Raw genomic sequence first — 20,120 nt, 5'->3', positions numbered from 1 at the left:
GCCCGGGACCCCCAGATTTTTTATTTTTCATTTCCATGGGCCCGTGGGGAGACTTTTACAATGAGAAATGTTAAAATGGGGAGCCCAGGGGGTCAGGCCTTCAGTGGCGAGGGATAAAGGAGGAAAGCCGGAGAGAGAAGAAGAAACTTTAAAGCCCTGTGTACCAAGGATTCAGTTTTCAAGCGGGGGGGGGGGGGGGGGGGAAGGAACTCCCTAAAGTCTAGGTGGATATTTAAAAAGGAGGGGTCACCCAGCCAGAGTGGCTTAGTTGGTTAGGCGTCATCCTGTGCACCAAAAGGTTACCAGTTTGATTCTGGTCAAGGCACATTCCTGGGTTGTAGGTTCAATCCCCGGTCAGGGCACATGCCTGGGTGTTGGGTTCAATTCCTGGTCAGGGTACATACAGTATTTCTTTCTCACATTAATGTTATTTCTCTCTCTCTCTCTTCCTCTCTCTAAGCATGTCCTCTAGTGAGGATTTAAAAAAAAAGAGGGGTGTGGAATCCCTTTGTCTGTTTGAACCTTGGATTAGAAGGATCATTTACTCTCAAGCCCAGGCATAAACAAAGATTCAGCTTTTGACTCTCTGAGCCACCTCCATCTCATCCTTCAACTCAACGATGCAAAGGAAGGGACTAAGAAAACTGAGGCAATATCATTACAATTATAATGACACTAGTGGCCTGGTGCACAAAATTTGTGCACGTTAAAAGGGAATCAATTAGAGGAAATATTTTAATATTGCTATTTTTCCTTTCTCTATAATAGAAGTGTCAAAGATGAAAGAAAATTAGTAAAATGTATATGAAAATCTCCCTCCTGTCAGAGTCTGGGGTGCGCTGCAGAACCCAGAGTCAAGTCCCCGCCCACCCACATGTGCCTCGAAATCTCGTCAGACTGAGACCCGGCTGGCCCCACCCCCATTGGGCGAGACCCAGCCCCAGCCAGCCCCACCCCCATCAAGCCCAGCCAGGTGGGGGGCATGGCCTCAGGTCCTGTAGCCAGGCACTGGGGCAGGGGACCCCCCGTCAAGCCCTGCCGGGCAGGGGGGCGCAGCCTCAGGTCCCTTGTCAAGCCCCACTGGGTAGGGGGTGTGGCCTCAGGTTCCTGCTGTTTGGTCGTTATGTTGTCACGGCATGACAACCATTTGAATATTAGCCTTTTATTATTATGACTAGAGGCCTGGCGCACAAAATTTGTGTATAGGGGGGTCCCCTCAGCCCAGCCTGCACCCTCTCCAATCTGGGACTGCTGGCTCCTAATTGCTCACCTGCCTACCTACCCTAACCACCTCTGCCTGCCGGCCTGATCGCCTCTAACTGCCTCCCTGCCTGCCTGGTCATCCCTAACTGCCACCACCCACACTGGCCTGTTTACTCCTTGCTGCTCCACGCCCACCGGCGTGGTCGCACCCAACTGCCCCACCTGCCGGCCTGGTTGCCCCCAACTGCCCCACCTGCCGGCCTGGTCAACCCCACGCAGCCTGCTGTTCAGTCATTACTGTGATGGAGTCTCGGACAATTTGCATATTCCTCTATTATTCGTATAGATTGCCCAGCATACTGAACACTGACTTCATGTGAGGCCTTGGTCTAAGTGCTTTGTATGTATTAACACTTGTAATCCTCACAACAGCCCTACAGACTAAGGCCTTCTATTCCCACTTTACAGATGAGGAGACTGAGGCATACACCAGCTGTCATTACACAGATGTCTGCCTGCCTGGTGCAAAGCTCTTTACAGGTGAGATTGCATTCACTCCTCTCTGCAACATGGAAGCAGCAACACTGATGTCATCCTCACTTTTCAAGTGAGGATGCTCTCAGCTCAGAGAGGCTTAACAACTTTATTCATTCAGCACTATTTGTTGCGTGTCTGCTCTGTGCCAAGCACGGCTTTAAGAACTGGGGACACAAATGAACAAATCAAAGATTTCTGTTCTCATGGAGCTGACCTGCTTGTTAGGGCAGACAGATAACAAACAATAAACATTCTAAATACGTAAATTATATGCGAAGTTAGATGGTAATAAGGGAATGGATAAAGAGCTAGAGCAGACATAAGGGGAACAGAAGTGCCGAGGGGGCAGGTTGTGGCATTAAGTAGGGTATTCAGGTGAGAAGAGATAGGAGTGAAGATCAGGGTGAGAGAAAGCCTGCCCGAGACCACCCAGAGAGTCAGGGAAGGGCCCAGACTGCCCATGTGGATGCCTGGGCTTCTGAGCAGTGCACACATGCCCTCCCAGGAGCAGCTCGAACCCTAAGCCTCATCTCAGCCCTGGCTCAGCCCCAATTCTAGGCTTACTCCTTAATCCTGTCCCAGGCCCTGTCCTTATCCCATCTGGAGCCTAGCCTTGCTGCAGCCCTCATGTCTCTCTCTCAGTCCTCTCCCTTAGATAGACTGGCCCTAAGTGTGTCGTCACACCTGCAGCTCCGACCTCTCCCAGGCTCGGCCCAGCAGTCAGCCCTGTGCTCACGGCCCTAAGAACTGGCCAGTCCCTGGCCCAGAGGGTATCCCCCAGCCCAGCTGCCATTAAAGGGAGCCCTCCTCACATAGGCCTGGGGAGCTCGCCATGGGAGAAAACCCCATTGTCCAGGGAACAATGTCCCCATTTTGTCCTTTATTTCTAAAGGGACTTGTGAGCAGGCTTCAAGCTCCAAGAGGGAGCATGTTGCTTCCTATTCTTAGCCCTGGAGAAGGCTGCAGGCCAAGTGGAAGGGTCCAGGCCCTCTACTGGGGCTGGATTCCAGAGGCCAGAGCAGATTCAGGCAGGTCCAGCCTTAGCAGTCAGATGGCACTTCCAGAATGGAGGCAGGAAGGAAGCCATCCATAATAAGTAGGAAAAGAGCTCAGCTGTACCCAGGATGGCAGAGAGAAGATCTCCTCCACTCCTCCCATCCCTCCCCCTCCCCCTACACACGCACGCACGCACGCGCACACACACACACACACACACACACAGAGGGCTTTCATCATCTCTGATAAAGTCTTCCTGAAGATTCCTCCACCCCCTGCCTGTGCATCAGCCTGTCCATCCATCTCCCTGTCTTTGATGGACACATCTGAGATGGGCTTGGAGATGCTCCCCCTGGGGGTTGTACCACTTTAGCATCCCACTTCCTGTTAGATACAAATTCAGGGACCGGAGGATGCTTTAAGGCTTGTGCACTGGTGGGCTGATACTGGCCAGATTGGGGGTTACTTTAGCAATGTTCTTAAAGGCTTAGTAGGTGTCTAATCTATTTGCTTCCAGTCAAGTATGGAGGCCTTGCCACATCTTTGTGTTCAGAACATGACTTGGGGATATCTGTCTCCTGACAACTGGCCTTGGGCTCATCAGTGTAATAGATGGCCTTGACCTTGGCATGTCAAAGCCATAGCAGGAGTGGAGAGATACTGTTAATTGGCCTCTTTCCCTCTCTTGGCCCCCATCTCACCCAGGTGGGGGTTCCCAGGTGGCATATGGAAGTCACCTATAATATGTCACAAACATGGAAATCCGTTTCCTCAAACAAACACAGGTATTGGAATGGAGTGTCATAGACCAAACATCCCTCAGAGGCTCCCTGATCCAGTCACCACAATGATTGGCTTAAGCCAATCCAGGCCCCCGGGGGAAACAGGCTGGGGGACAACTCCCTCAGTCTACTCCAAAAGGGAGGCAACTCACCATGTCCCCAACCCAGAGGGCAAGTACCCACACTCTTGCACTTATAAGCTTTATGCTTGCCTAAGCATTTTGAGGCAAACAGTAATAAAAACACTTTGTATGTGTGAAGTGCAATGTTTTTAAATATCTAAATCATCTGTGTTCATGCTAGAAAGTTTAAATGCAAAAAGAAAGAGTAATTTAAAATACCCTGTAAGCTCATTACGTAGAGATCTCCCATGGAACACCTTGGTATGTATCTTTGCAGATTTCAAAACCATACAAAAACTCTAAAAGAATGGAATCGTAGGACACATATTGGGGGCCCCTGCTTTTCTCAATATATAAACATTTTTCCCAATCCTGTCCAGATCTGTAAGTCCTCTGAATACCTTATCTTGTTTTCTCCTCTGGGTAGGGGTTATCATGATCCGCATCCTCCAGATAACAAACCAGAGGCGTGGAGGTCAAGTCAAGAGCAGGCAGCCAGGATGAGAATCGTGGCCCAGGCCCCTAACAGTCTCCACGCGGGAGAGGGAGGATACGCAGCTGCTCATTCAGCAAGTCCCAGCAAGCACTTCTGGAAGGTGAGCGTGGCCATTGCCGCACCCCCAGGATGGGCCAGTCCCCTTCCCAGCCTCCTCCTAGGTGGTTCCAGAGGTCTCTGGGCACTCAAAGAAAGGAAGACCAATGGGTTTAATGTTTACCACCCCGAAGTGCAGTGTCATGGAAACCCAGGGACTCCGGACTCTCCCTCCACCTCTGGGTGTGTGTCCAGGGCAGGATGAGCAGAGGGTAAACACCCTACCTTGGCTGCCAGCTCCTCCAGTTTTCTGTGTGTGTGTGGGGGGGGGGGGGCGGGGGGGCGGGGTAGGATTGGTATGAGCATGTGAAGGATGGACTCAGGCCTTCGCCCAGCAGTCTCAACCAAAAAGGCTGTAGTAATAGACTCTGAGGTCAGACTGCCTAGGTTAACTCTGGCTGTGTGACCTTGAGCAGGTGAGCCCATCTGTGCCTCAGTTTCTTCAGCTGTGATTGGGAATAATAATACCTACCACATAGAGTTGTTGAAAGGTTCAAATACGATAATCCATATAAACCCCTTGGAAGAGTGTAGGGCGCAGAAGAAGCATTCAATAAATATCAGCTATTGCTATTATTATTTTATTAGGTATCTGCATTAGTGAGAATTCTAGTTGCAGGCCGTAGAAAACACCACTGCTGGACTAACGGAAAAGAGGAAGGTTTGCTCATGACAGCCAATGGTAGCCAGGCTGCAGAAAGACTGGAAGCAGGGATTTGATCAGTGATCAGTCCAGACCACTTTCTGTCTCTTAAGTCTCCACTCTGCACCTGCTTCATTCTCTTCTTCCTGCAGATCCACTTTCTCCTCCTCCCAGTGTTTGCAACAGGACCTGGCCTCCCCAGGGCTGCCTAGCAAGTGCATTGAGGCAGTGCAGCTCCCAGGAGAGCCAATGGGATTGGTCCAGCTGGGTCACATGCCCACGCCTTGTCCAATCAACTACAAATGTGGGCGGGTTATACAATACCAACATGGAAGCTCCTAAAGGACTGGCATGTGAATGGGACTGAACCCCAGATGAGGAGATTCCATTATCCCCCTTCCTTCAGCCATAAACCACTTTTACTCCTTGGTCCTCAAGGTGAGAGCGTGTTCTCTCACCTTTACCACAGTTCCTTGGAGCGCCTGCTGCTGCTGCACCTGTAGGTCTAGGAGGCCATCCCCGGACACAGCTGACTGCACCAGGTGCAGCCAATTCCTGCCCTTGTGTCCTGACCCCACAATCGGAAGCCCAACTAAGAGGCTCTGAGGGGAGGCAGTTTTGACCAAGAGAGATGAGAGGTCAGCTTCTCCTGGGTCCCGTGGAGCCCCGTGGAGCCCCGTGGAGCCAGGAAGTGGAGCGTGCCAGCTGAGGGAGGAGAAGAGAGCCCTTACTCAGAGAAACCAAGGTAAGAGCGACCTGCAGCCAAGACACTGAGCAGGTAGCTCCAGTCTTCGCCGCCCCAGTTCCCACTTCCAGCACCAGAGGGTCCTGGCTGAGTTTAACTTTGCTGGGCCCAGGGAGAGACCTGGCATTTCTAGTTACAGCCTCACAGTCTCTCCCCACCCAAGTTTTTGTTTTGTCTTAGCAACAATACAAAAATCTAGTCAGGGAAATTCACTTCTTTATTCCTCCCTAACGTGAGCGGTAATATAACCCAACGTCCTTATTTCTTCTGGGAGAGAAGGCCCAACCAACCCACCCCCTTATTTCTCCTAACGCCCACGGGTGTGTGCCCAGAGCTTGCACCAGAATCATCTCCATTTAAGGACACTTTTAAAGCTGGTTGACACCACAATACCCTCCTTGTCCCAATGTCATCTGACCTCCCCCAAGAGGGAAGAAACAGAAAGCAACTTGCCCAAAGTGTCCTGGAGAAACAATTACATGGCCACTGACCCCAGAGCGTGGGTGCCGCGTCCCTGAGGGCGGTAGGGGACAGTCCCCAGTACGGGGCAGGGCCTTCTCCAAGCCTGGGCTGGTCATGGTATGTCAAAGCGGGTTGGAGTAGGACTTTCAGGAAAATATTTTCTCCAAAGCACCCATCTCCATGCTTCTGCCCTTTGTTCGACACAGAAGCGGTTCATAGACCAGGCCGCCATTCACTGGGGGGGAGGTGGGTTAAAATCTGCCGCGGATGCTCCCACCATCTCCCCACCATGCCTAAGAAGTTCAACCAAGATCTGGCTCCATCCTCTTCTCTCCTTCAGCAAATCTTCAACAAATTAAATTAGATTACAGGAACCTCTGGTAACACTGACATCTTATTTATAAAATGACAAGGTTGGACAAGGCCCGGTCTGAGCCCCGCCCTGCTCTGATGGACTAGGAATGCGGTGTCTCATCGCTATTGAGTGTTATGATAATGTTATTTTACTCCTTATGCTTGGGCTGTTACACACCTGTGTTTCCTGAGTTCTCCGTATCCTCAACAGACAGGGTCTGTGTGGAGTGAACTCTCATAATTGCTTGCTGAGAATCTAGCTGATGCCAGGGGGCGGGACAGGTTCCTGACCCACTGGCTAAAAGGCTGTCAGATTGACAGCACAGCTGACAGGTGACACGTCAACATTCTTGAGCCTGGGCTTAGTGACGTCCCGGGGCTGGGCCAGGTCATCCTCCCATCCTACCTCCACCCTCCCTTAGCAACCGGTTGTTAGGCTAAAACATGTGCCCAGGGCACCAGGAAAGTGGCGGGGGGGGGGGGGGGGAACAAATCCAAACAAAGCCCGAGAACAAAAGTTTATTTTGACAATCTTATCCCAGAATTTTGCAATCGGTACATTTTAAATCCAGATGCATAAACTGGTTTTAATGTTGGCATCCCTGTTAGGTATGTATTTGTGCTTTGGTGTTATATCTATTTTGGATTACAGGGGAAGAGGTCTGTAGGGGCCCCACAGTGCTCAGGCATCTAAAGGTCTGCAGTGGGCCCTGGTGCTGGGAGTCAGGTGCCTCTCTCTCTCTCTCTCTCTCTCTTGCTCGCTCGGTGGAAGGCTTTGCTGTTTTTGATCACTGTTCCTTAAAACATCTTAAGACCTTAATGCAAAACAACACTCAACTCATCCTTCCCTAACTGAGTCCAAGAGGTTTTGTTTATGTTATTTTCCCCCCAGGGGATGGGTGGGAGGGAAGAAAACAGTTTCCGCAGAAGACACTATCAAGGTTGTTAATTGCTCTTTTATCTCAAGCAGGTCCTTTGCCAGCTGGTCCCTGGCCAAAAGGAAAATTTTATCATCTCTGGGGTATTTGGGAAATAGGTGGGACAGGGATTCCACAGACAGTTCGGTCCGTGGCGCTGGGCGGGGGGCGTGTGCTTCCTCTTGCTTAGCTGGAGATAGCTGTGGGCAAGGCCGCGTCCCCACCTGCACTTTTACGTGTTGATCCGCTTCTTCCCGTGAGCGCGCTTTTCCTTCCTCTAAAACTCCGATAGGTGTTTTTTTTAGAATTAAATCACTATCGTCAATGGAAAACCAATCTCATTTGCCATAAATAGAAGGTAACCATGACTAAAGGAATTCTGGCTTGAATCTGCTGCTCGCCAAAGGCGTTTAGCAAGTGGCAGGGAGGCGCTGAAGATAGGTTGGCCCAGGTTGATTGAAATAAAATCGAAAAAGGAAGCCTTCTCCATGTGTCATTTGAGGTTAAGACCACGCCTGGTACCACACCAAATCGTTTCCTCCTCTGGGTTCTACGCCACTGTGAGCTCCCTGGGGGAGAGAGATGGTGGATGTCCTTTGTTGCCCACAAAACACCTGGCAGAATGTCTTACTTATATTGAGTGCTCAGTAAACACTACATGTATTCTTAGCACCTGCCAGGGCTGAGACAGACCCACCCAGGGCCAGCTCCTCCCACAGACCTCTGCTTCAGGTGGATGTGGGAAAAGCCTGTGAATAAGCATAGGGGCCAAGCTCACTGTCTCAAATGCTACTGGGTGCTGGGGTCCTACAAGCAGGGTGGGACTAGGGTGAAAGTGCCCGCCTCACCTCCCCCTGGTCTGACCCAGAGGGCCGCAGAGAGCAGGGGAGAGCAGATCAATTCAGGAGAACAACGACCCAATACAATCCACGAATTGGCTTGTGGGTATTCCTAATTCTAAAGAACAATAATTTGTTGCCACTTCCCCATGGCCCTCAGCCAGAGTTTGCTCTGTCCCTATTCAGCATTCAGTCCCTATTTACCTTTTGCAGCCAGTTCCCAAGTGTTTAAATTGGATGTCATTGTTTTCCCAGCGTGAGAATTTTATCCACCCCTCCCTCTCCCCTACCTCCACCCCCAAGAGGGGAAGGTGCTTTGGGAATGGAAATGCAACGTTGGCCATGATATCAGCATCGATTCCACGTTTTCAAATTCCCGACACCTGGGGGCTTCAGAACCTACCTGGACCTCCTTGTTCTGATGCCTAGTTCCTGTCTTGCTGTAGTGGAGAGGGCTCAGGCTGAGGGGTTGGGCAGCCACGCTAGAACCTCGCCCCTGCCACTTGCTGGCTGGGTGCCCTTAAGCAAAGGTACCCCCTTCTCTGAACCTCAAATGGGAATTCATTTGCTCTTCAAGTCAATCTAGGAATTAAATCCACACAGTAGGTATAAAAGCCTAACACAGTCCCTGGCACATAGTAGGTACTCAGAAAAGCTCACCTTCCCTTTTCTTTTTGTCTCAGCACCTGGGTTTTCCCAATGGAAGAAGAGACCGCTATTCTTAATTTGGCCCCTGAATCTGAGGTAGCCATGAGATAAGAGTAAGTGGGTAGAGTATCACCTCCATGGCCCCCAACCTGCAGGCGCTGGGCCAGCCTCAGAGAGGGTCACTGGTTACGGAGCACCTACTGTGTGCCAGGACCCTGTGAGCAGGGTGGCTGCCACCCAGGATATTTTTGTGCTCTCAGGAAACAGTTTCTTGGCGTCGTTCTTGCTGGCTCTGTCTTCCATACGAGGTGCGAAGTTGCTTCCAGAATGCCCACACACGGATGCTCCCAGATCTCAAGCAATGGAGCATTTCTAACCACCACCCCCATTCTGTGCCACACACGCACCAGCTGGAAGTTTCCTCAGGAGCAGCAGGTGGCCAGCCCCCCACCCCCCCGGCTGTCTGGCTATAACCAGTCCTATTACCTCACAGAACCTCAGCTTCTTCAACTCAAAATGGAGATGACAGTACCCAACTCCTCCCCTCCCCAGCCCTGGTCCCCTCTGGGAGTTCCTATCTCACTGGCATTGCTTCCCTCCATGGCTCACAAACCTGAGTGTCCTCCTTGTCCCTCCCTCTCCACGTCAAGACCGTCTCCAAGTCCTGAGTTCCTAAATTCTGAAACTCCCCTCCTTCTCCACCACCACCATCCTGCTCCAGGCAGCACCAGGATGACGACAGGCCTGTGGTCTCAAGATGTGATACTGCTCTCTCTTCTCAGGCAAATCTGATCACATCATGCTCCTGCCCCCCCACCCCCACCCCCCACCCTGCTGAAGAGGCATCCATGGGTTCTCCTTACTCTTCTGCTTTCTAACCATGGCTGTCTGGGCCGTGCAAGGTCTAGTTCTCACCATCTTCAGCCACATCCGATCCCTTGCTATAGCTACCTGGGCCTTCCTTTTGCCCCTCGAATGCACCATGCTCTCGTCTGCCACTGGGCATTTGCACGTCCTGTCTCTTCTACCCGGAAAGCCCTTCTCTACTCCCTAGAAGTCTTGCTTCATTCTGTTCTGTTTACTCAGTTTTCAGCTAACAGGTCCCTCCTCTCAGATGCCCTCCCCGATCAGCAGCCCAGAAAGAGCCTTCATTACACCTTCTCAGAGCACTGCATATGCTTCTTGACTTACTCTAGTATGGTTATTTGATGAACACCCATCTATGATCTTCCCTCTTGACCGTAACCTTCATGCAGGCAGGGATAGTGGCTTGAATTCACATATTTTCCCCAGGGATTAGCCGCTGACACACAGAGGGCATTCAATAAGCATTTGTTGAGTACATAAATGAGTCAATGAAGGTTGTATTGAGAATCAAATAAGGAAGAGAGAAGAGGAAACGGAGAGGGAATTAATGTTTAGTAGGTGTCCCCATGGTGCTTCAGATATAGTTCTAATTTTCACCAATGACTCATTTTACATTTGAGAAAACGGAGACTCAGAGATATTATGTAACCTGCCCATAATACACAGTTTATAAGTGGGAGAGTTAGAATAAGCATAGGGTTTGTTTAGCTCCAATGCTATGATCCCCCCCTTACCCAGTCTTCCTCCAAGTTAAAAAAGTGTGTGTGTTGCAGTTTCTTAGGTTGAAATAATATTAGTCTTTTATGGCCATCTCCAGAGTTTCCATTACCCAAATAATAACAGATGTAGGAGGAGGGGGGATGAGTGGCTGGAAAGAGAAACTTTCAGGGGCAATTAATATGTTCTGTATCTTGTCTGGGGTGGTGGTAGCACAGATGTGTATGTTTTTTGTAATTCATTGGAATGTACATCTAAAATCTGTAAATTTTACCATATGTGAATTTTACCTCCATTTCAAAAACAGCTGTAAAGGGCATGATTAGTACGACTGGGGAAATTTGAATATGTGTATGTCAGATATTATTGTATCACTGTTAAATCTTGAGTGTCAAAGGTCAATCTTAAAGTTACATGTCACCCAGCAATTCACTTCTAGGCATATGCCCAAGAGATCTGAAAACATATATGCACACAAAAACTTGTACATGAATGCTCATAGTAACATATTAAGAATAGTCCCAGAGTGGAAACAACACGCATGTCCATCAACTGATGAATGGATGAATAAAATGTGGTTTTTAAAAAATATGTAGAAATAATATTAATAAATAATTTTCAAAGACAAATAAAATCTCAACCTGAAAAGTAAAATGTGGTAAATATGGAATGGAATATTCATTTGACAATAAAAAAATAAAGAGATGCAGTAAAAGCAGTGCTCAGAGGGAAATTAATAGCTGTAAATCCATACATTAAAAAATAAGAAAGATCTCAAATCAGTAATACAACCTGCACCTTAAGGAACTAGAAATAGTCTGGCCAGTGTGGCTCAGTGGTTGAGCGTTGACTTATGAACCACAAGGTCACGGTTCAATTCCTGGTCAGGGCACATGCCTGGGATACAGGCTCAATCCCTAGTGTGGGGCATGCAGGAGGCAGCCAATCAATGATTTTTCTTTCATCATTAATGTTTCTATCTCTCTCTCCCTCTCCTTTCCTCTTTGAAATCAATAAAAATATTTTCTTTAAAGAACTAAAAATAGCCCTGACTGATTTGGCTCAGTGGATAGAGCGTCAGCCTGCGGACTGAAGGGTCCCGGGTTTGATTCCGGTCAAGGGCATGTATCTTGGTTGCGGGCACATCCCCAGTAGGGAGTGTGCAGGAGGCAGCTGATCGATGTTTCTCTCTCATCAATGTTTCTAACTCTCTATCCCTCTCCCTTCCTCTCTGTAAAAAATCAATAAAATATATTTAAAAAAAAAAAGAACTAGAAATAGTGGCACAAACTAACCCCAAAGTGAGCACAAGAAAGGAAATAGTAAAGATTAGAGTAGAGATAAATGAAATAGAGAATGCAAGGACATGAGAGAATGAATGAAGCCAAAAGTTGGTCCTTTGTCACAAAGTTGATAAACCTATAGCTAGACTGACCAAGAAAAAATAAGAGAATACTCAAATTATTAATATCAGAAATCAAAGTGGGGACATTACTACCACCCTTAAGGAAATAAAAAAAGGAGAATACGATGAACAATTGTATGCCAACATATTAGATAACAGATAAAAGTAGGGAAATTCCTACAAAGACAGAAACTGCCAAAACTGAATCAAAAAGAAAAAGAAAATCTGAATAGACATTTAACTAGTAAAGAGATTGAGTCAGTAATCAAAATATTTCCAACACAGAAAATCTCAGGACTAGATAACTTTACTAGTGAATTGCATCAACTGTTTAAGGAAGAATTAAAACCAACCCTTGCAAAATATTTCCAAAAAATAGAGGAGGGAACACTTCCCAACTCACTCTATGAAGCCATCAATACCCTGACACCAAAACCAGACAAAGACTTTATAAGAAAACTACAGACTAATATCCCATAATCAAAGATCCTCAAGATACTAGCAAACCAGAATACAAACCAAATATACCATGACCAAGTGGGACTTAACCAAGGAATGCAGAACTGGTTTAACACATGAGAATCAATCAGTGTAATACACCATGTTAATACAATGAAGGAACAAAACCAAATGATCATCTCAACTGATGAGGGAAAACAAACATTTGAAAAGACCCAGCCAACATCCTTTCATGATAAAAACACTCAACAAACTAGGAAAATGGGGTTTTCCTCAGGCTGACAAAGGCCAGCGATGAGAAATCCACAGCTAACATCATACTGGTGCTGTTTTCCCCCTAAGATCGGGGAGAAGACAAGGATGTCTAACCACTTCACCATTTTAATGAAGGTTCTAGTCACAGCAATTCAGCAAGAATAAGAAATAAAAGGCATGCATATTGGAAAGGAAGAAGTAAAACTACCTCAATTCTCAAAAGACATGATCTTGTACATAGAAATTCCTAAGGAAGCCACTAAAAAGTGGATAGAGCGTCGGCCTGCAGACTGAAAGGTCCCAGGTTCGATTCCGATTAAGGGCATGTACCTGGGTTGCAGGCACATCTCCAGTGGGGGGTGTGCAGGAGGCAGCTGATCGATGTTTCTCTCTCATCGATATTTCTGACTCTCTATCTCTCTCCCTTCCTCTCTGTAAAAAAATCAATAAAATATATTAAAAAAAAAAAAAGAAATTCCTAAGGAAGCCACTAAAAAAGTATTAGAACTAATGAATTCAACAAGGTTGAAGGCCACAAAAATCAACATACAGAAATATATTGTATTTCTCTTCACCAAGCAATAAGCAATCCAAAATTAAAATGAATAAAATAATTCAAATATGAATAAAATAATTCAAAATAATTTGATGATAATTTACATTATCATTAAATAAGATACTCCCTTCCTCTCTGTAAAAAATCAATAAAATATATTAAAAAAAAACCTATCTTTCTTTAGAAGTTAAAGATCCCCTAAATAAATAGAAAGATATCCCATATTCATGACCATGTTCATGGACTGGAAGACAATATTTATAAAATGGCAATACTCCCCAGATTGATCTACAGAATCAATGCATTCCTATCAAAATTCCAACTGCCACTTTTGCAGAAATGGACAAGCTGATCCTAAAATTCCTATAAAAACTAAAGGGACCCAAGATAGTCAAAACAATCTTGAAAAAATAGGAAATTGGAGGACTCACAGTTCCTGATTTCAACACTTACTACAAAGCTGCTCAAGACAATGTGGCACTAGCATAAAGATCATTGGAATAGAGTTGAGAGTCCAGAAATAAACCCATAAATCTATGGTCAATTGATTTTCCTACCAGAATGCCAATACCATTCTATGGGGAAAGTATAGCCTTTCAACAAATGGTGGTGGGATAGCAATATCCACAGGCAAAAGAATGAAGTTGTACTCTTACCTCACACCATATACAAGAATGAACTGAAAGTGGATTAAAAATCTAAATGTAAGAGCTAACATTGTAAAATTCCCAGAAGAAAACATAGAGGTAAACCTTCACGACCTTGGATTTGGCCATGGATTCTTAGATATAACACCAAAAGCACAAGCAACTAAAGAAAAAATAGACAAGTTGGGCCTCATTAACATTAAACACTTATGTGCATCAAAAGACAATCAAGAAAGTAAAAAGATCCCCACAGAATGGGAGAACATATTTGCAAGTAACATATCTCATACAGGTCTAACATCCAGAATGCAGAAATAACTCTTACAATGCAATAATGACAGACAACCCAATTTTAAAGTGAATTGACATTTTTTCAAAAAGAGATATATATGTATACAAATGGCCAATAAGCATATGAAATGATGCCTGACATCATTAGTCATTAGGGAAATGCAAATCAAAACCACAATGGCATACTACTTCATACCCACAAAGATGGCTGTAATTAAAAAGTCAGAAAATAGCCCAGCCGGCGTGGCTCAGTGGTTGAGTGTTGACCTATGAATCAGGAGGTTCGATTCCCGGTCAAGGGCACATGCCCAGGTTGTGGGCTCAATCCCCAGTGCGGGGTGTGCAGGAAGCAGCCGATCAATGATTCTCCCTCATCATTGATGTTTCTATCTCTCCCTCTTCCTTCCTCCCTGAAATCAATAAAAAGACAGAAAATAACAAGTGTAAGGGTGTAAAGAACTTGAAACCCTCATCCACGTGGACATATAAAATGGTGCAACTACTAATGAAAACAGTGTGGCAGTTCCTCAAAAAATTAAATACTGAATTACCACGTGACCCAGCAATTCTACTCTTAGGTTTACATCCAAGAGAATTGAAAACAAGCATTCAAACAAAAATTTGAACATCGGTGTTCATAGCAGATTATTCACCATAATCAAAAAGTGAAAACAGCCCAATTGTCCATCAACTCATGGTTGGATAAACAAATGTGGTTTATGCATGCAATGGAATATTATTCAGCCATAAAAGAATGAAGTGCTGGTATAGGCTACAAACATGATGAACCTTGAAAACATTATACTGAGTGAAAGGAGCCAGACATCGAAAGCCACATATTATATGGTTCCATTTATGTGAAATGCCCAGGTCAGCAAATCTATAGAGACAGAAAGCAAATTAGCGGTTGCCTAGGGCTGGGGGAATGGGAGTGACTGCTTAATTGGTATGGGGGAATCTTTTGGGGGTGATGAAACTGTTCTGGAACTAGATAGTGGTAATAGTTGCCTAATATTGTGAATTTACTGGGAGCCACTGAATTGCACGCCTTAAAATGGTTAAAATGGTGAATTTTGTTATGTGAACTTCACCTTAATAATTTTAAAAAATAAATTAAATGCTGATAGATGCTACTGCATGGATGGACCTTAAAAACATTGTGCAAACTGGAAAAAGCCACCCACAAAGGACCACACAGTGTATGATTCCATTTATACGGCCTGTGCAGGATGGGCAAGTCTATGGAGACTGACAGTAGACTGCAATTGCCTAGGGCTTCGGTGGGGGTCGGGGGAAGTGGAAAGTGACTACTAATGAGCACAGGTCTCTTTTTCGGGTGACAAAGATATCCTGAAATTGATTGTGGCAATGCTTTCACAACTCTAAAAGCACTAAAAATATTGAATTATATACCTTAAGTGGGTGAACTATATGGTACATGAACTGTAGCTCAATACGCTTGTTATAAAAAGTTCTTGGGCCCGGCTGGTGTGGCTGAGACGTTGAGTGTCGACCCAGGAACCAAAAGGTCAATGGTTTGATTCCCGGTCAGGGCACATGCCCGGTTGTGGGCTCGATCCCCAGGAGGAGTGCGTGCAGGAGGCAGCTGATCGATGATGTTTCTCTCTCATTGATATTTCTATCTCTCTCCCTAAAAATCAATAAAAAAAAATATTTAAAAAAAAAGTTCTTAGATGTGATATGTATTCTGGCTATGTAGGAAAATGTCTTGTTCTGAAGAAACAGGGCCTGGAGCATTTAGGGATGAAGTCTCATGATGTATACAGCTTCTTTTCTTTTCTTTTTTTTTTAAAATATATTTTATTGATTTTTTACAGAGAGGAAGGGAGAGGGATAGAGAGTCAGAAACATCAATGAGAGAGAAATATCGATCAGCTGCCTCCTGCATACACCCCACCGGGGATGTGCCCACAACCAAGGTACATGCCCTTGACCAGAATTGAACCCGGGACCTCTCAGTCCGCAGGCTGATGCTCTATCCACGGAGCCAAACCGGCCAGGGCCGGCTTATTTTCAAGCGGTTCAGCAAAATAAAAGAATGTATTGGCCTGCTGCTGTGCCGTTCAGTACAGTGGCCTCTAGCCACATGGAGCTCTTTATGCTTAAATTTTAATTAATGAAAAATAAATAAAATTTAAAGTTCAGTCCCTCAGTTCCACCGGCCGCATGTTAAGTGCTCAGTAACCACATGTGGCTAGTGGCTACAGTATGGCCAGTTGGCATAAGCCTGTCTTTCATCACGGAAATTTCTATCGGCCAGCACTGACACATACAGAGAGAAGGCAAGTGTGTACAACGTTAGCAACTGGTAACTCTTGGTGAAGCCTACAGGCCTCTGTAATACTCTTTCAACAGAGGGATGGGAACATGGCAGATAGGCCCAGTGTGCATTCCATGGGTCCAAGTACCATGTGAATCCAAGTTCTTTGGAAACTTCCAGATCCTTGTCCCAACGGTCTGTTCTGCTTGTTAACAAATACGGGGTGAGGCAAAATTATAGTTGTGAGTATGTGACACACAGAGTTTTATTCTTGTATTATTCTTTATTAATGATTGTATTATTTTTCTATACAAATAACTGTAAGCCTACTTTTGTCCCACCCTGGAGGAGTTCCCAGGACCCTCTCCCTGAACTAAAGTCTGTGCACAGTCCATGCTCTTTGTACCCTGTTCGTCCGTGTTTCTCGGAAAGGTCTTACGGGATGTGGATTTGGAGCTAGGTGGACTCAAGATTAAATATCTGCTCTTTCACTGAATTAGATGGAGGACCTTGGCCACATGACGTTACCTCGAGCCATCGGTCTCTCCGCTGGAAAATGAGATTGGGAACCAGGATTGCCTCTTGTGCTGTGGACGGCACCGAGCTCTGGTCCCGGCCCAAAGTGAGCGCTGACTGCAGGCAGCTGGGATTGTTCCAGGATGAGGGAGAGACGGATGGCTGAGGCTGAAGGTGACCTGTGTGGCTTCTTACCCGGAGGAGTTTCCCGCATCAACAGAGGTCAGCCAACTGCTGGGGGACCAGGATAGCTGTGTTGGTGATTAAAGGCTAAATGTTGCCCACAGGGGGGGAAAAAAAAAAAAAAAGAGCAAGTCTCGTGAAGTTAAGTGTGCCTCTGTGCTGTATTAAAATGCCCTTAATTTCTGGGAAGATGGAGCAGGTTTACTGGGAATTGTGGCTTTTTAATACCTTTATGTGGTAATTCTACGTCAGTACCTGTGTCTTTTGACACCGTGCAGGTGTGTGAAGGCCCAAGTCTGGGAACTACTGCCTTAAAAGACACTCAAAGGGAGGATGATGGGAAGAGAGAGCCACACCCGGGAGTCAATTCCCCAGCACCTGCATGTTCATAGCCAGTCAGCAAAGCCAAAGCCAACATTTGCCTGTGGGAGTGAGTTTCTGAGAAGCCATTTGTTCGCTGACAATTGTTTCTCTAGCATGTCCTTCCTGTGCTTATCTGCTCCTGGAAACCTAGATTTGGGACAAAGAAGGGAAAGGGTGAGGTGAGGTGAGGCTCTGCAAAGCAGGAGAGGCAGAGGCAGGGGCAGGGGTGACAGGCTGGGCTGGCCCCCTGGGCCATGGGTTGCCCTCTTTCAACGGGAGACTGCGGGATGGCTCAGAGTCCTGTCCAGCTGCTTCCTTGCTTTGTGGGCCAGGGCAGATGGCTTCGCCTCACGGAGCCTCCACTTTCTCATCCATTTAAATAACATCCCTTCCCAGTGTCAGATGGTTTCCGCTCTTCTGTTCACGTTTCAGGCTCAGTTTTCTCAGCTGTGAAATGGGCATGAAAACCATGGCATGAGAGTGAAGGTTAACACTTAGCACAGTTCCTGGCACATAGTAAGCGCTCAAATGCTAGCTACTACTGGCCATTAGCTTTTACTACAGATCTACAGTCCCTTATCTGCATTCTGAAATTCATAAAGCTCTGAAAACTCAGTGTTTTTCTAACTTTACTACCTAAACTCATTTGATGGCAAAACCTGATCTGAGCTGATGCCAAGCTATTTATAGTCTACATGGGACAGCTCACCGTTTGTGAATATATGAATGTAGGGATTACTGGGCGTGGCCCCCAATATGTACCGTATCATCTTTCTAAAATCTGAAAAATTCTGAATTCAGAATCACCTCTGGCCCCAAGAGTTTTAGGTCGAGAACTTTGAGCTTGAAGTGGGGAGATATGATAGAGGCATAAACTGATATGACTGGGGTCCAATCCAAGGCTTGCCGGGTGCAAGGAGTGGGGGAGACCCTGGGTGCTGCAGGAGCCTTAGCGGTGAGAGAGGAGGAGGACCTCCTGGAAGGGGTCTTAGTTACAAGAGAAACCAACTCTGGCTGATTTAAGCAGCAAAGGAACTTGATAGAAGGGTATTAGGTTCATTCCAGGGTATTGGGAGGTGGGAGAAGAAACAGGCTTAGAGGCCTCAGGGCGAAGACGCCACCAAAATTACCCATTGGACTGGTCAGGTAAGAACAGCAAAGCCCCAGAGCCAATCCTGACCCACACTGGCACCGGATGAGGGAGGCCACTTCCAGACCAGCTGCTCTGTCCCTGCTTCAAATTCAAAGTCTGCAGTGGGAATGTCTGATTGGCAGACCCAAGATCACATGACCACGCCCAGCCTACAAGGGAAGCTGGGAAAAGAAACATCTGTAGATTTTTGCTTTTAAAGGGGGAGGCAGTTCTGCCTGCTGCCATGACTCCAAAGGAAGGGATTTCTCTAGAAGAGGAACAAAGGTTCAGTTGTCAGGCAGCAAAAACAAACAAGAACAGGCAAAGGCTTAATAGCAACTGCTTACCAGAGAGGCATTGATCCTACCTGAGCCTTAATTAAGGGATGATCAGATTCAGGCTGGAAGGGGTTGGCGAATAAATTCAGAAAGAGCCTGGAGGCTTTTCCTAGAAATAAATTATTAGGATCAACCCAGAAACACAAGGAGGCAACACCCAGAGTGTCCTGAAGAAGGAAGAAAAGCTAAGAATTCTTATAGTAAAAAGTACATTCTTGGGGGAGAATCAGTCCTGCATTCTTAGCCTCTGCATTGGTCCAAGATGGCGATCCTCTAGGTGACCAGAGGTCTGGATGCCTGAACATTCTTTCCTCAGTCCTTCAGGTGTAACCAGAGGGTTATCTGGAAGTTTGATGTATCTCCAGGCATTGACGCAGGACTGAACAGTTCAGATGTTTAAGTTCCCAGGCTAGTTAAAACAAGAATAGCATTGTTTCCACATACCTCAGCCTACCTTTAGTAATTTAGCAGCTTGACGATAGTGATTCCATTTTATTTTTTTCACTCTATTCTTTGGGGTGAGGTAGGGTGGAGGAGTTCAGCCCAAGACAAGGGCCTACATGTCTAGCTAGAGTGTGCTTACTAAATGACCGTCACAGAGCTAAACACTATTCTCCTTTAGTCTTCAAAACTATAGGCAGCAGGGGAGCTATTATTAGCAGCATTTTTCAGACGAGGAACCTGAGGATCAAAAAGGTTAGGTCAATTTGCCCAAGATCATACAGCAAGGAGGTGGCAGAGTTAAGATCTGAATGCAGATAATCGGATACCTGGCCTGTAATCCGAACACTACACAGGAAATAGGTATTGATTGCTTTACACCTGTCAGTTGATAATGGCTGCTTGGAGTCCTACGTTGAGAAGGACTCTGAAGTTGTCTCTGGTATATAATATAAGAAGGGTTATTATCAATTGGAGATGTCTTCTTAACAAATTTGACCCGAAGACTTAAAATACATGTACTTACAAGTGAATGTAACATGTATCAAAATTGACCATATATTAGCCCATAAAAAAGATTCAACACATTTTAAAAGGTTGAAATTATTTAGGCTGTGTTCTCTAACCACAAAGGAACTAAACTATAAGTTGAAAACTAGAAAATCCTCAGCTGCCTGGAAATTGAACATTACAGTGGTCAAAGAAAAAATCAAAATGGGTATCAGAAAATATTTAAAGTGAATGATAATGAAGATAGTAAAACTTGTGAGATGCAGCCAACGCAGTTCTTAGAGGAAAATCTGTAGCCTTCAAATGCATATATTAGAAA

The sequence above is a fragment of the Myotis lucifugus genome, unplaced genomic scaffold, assembly GCF_000147115.1.
Source record: "Myotis lucifugus unplaced genomic scaffold, Myoluc2.0 scaffold_128, whole genome shotgun sequence".
Taxonomy (NCBI): domain Eukaryota; kingdom Metazoa; phylum Chordata; class Mammalia; order Chiroptera; family Vespertilionidae; genus Myotis; species Myotis lucifugus.
Note: the sequence above shows the minus strand (reverse complement) of the source record.